Here is a 652-nt window from a genome sequence, read left to right on the forward strand (position 1 = left end):
TGCTTCATTTGCTATTATTTTCTCCCATTCTGAAGGCTGTCTTTTCACCTTGCTAATAGTTTCCTTTAATGTGCAGAAGCTTTTAAGGTTAATTAGGTCTCATTTGTTTATTTTTGCTTTTATTTCCAATATTCTGGGAGGTGGGTCATAGAGGATCCTGCTGTGCATCTTTTGCATTTCAATATACATTATAAAACTATCTTGTCAATTCCATAAAAATTATGTCAATTCTTTGAGCAGGCTTGCATCAGCTCTGTAGACCATTTTGGTTCTGGAGGAACTGACGTCTCCACACCATTGAGCCATCTAATCCATACACATTGCATTGTTGTTGCTCAGGCGCTCAGTCATGTCCGACTCTTTGTGACCCTGTGGGCTGCAGCACACCTGTCCTTCACCATCTCCTGGAGCTCACTCAAACTCATGTCCATCAAGTTGGCGATGCCATCCAACCATCTCATCCTCTGTCATCCCCTTCTCCCCCTGCCTTCAATCTTTCCTGGCATCGGGGTCTTTTCCAATGAGTTAGCTCTTCGAATCAGGTGGCCAAAGTATTGGAGCTTCAGTTTCAGCATCAGTCCTTCCAATGATTATTCAGGACTGATTTCCTTTAGGATGGACTGGTTGGATCTCCTTGCAGTTCAAGGGAATC

Source organism: Bison bison, unplaced genomic scaffold, assembly GCF_000754665.1.
Source record: "Bison bison bison isolate TAMUID 2011002044 unplaced genomic scaffold, Bison_UMD1.0 scf7180017864388, whole genome shotgun sequence".
Taxonomy (NCBI): Eukaryota; Metazoa; Chordata; class Mammalia; order Artiodactyla; family Bovidae; genus Bison; species Bison bison.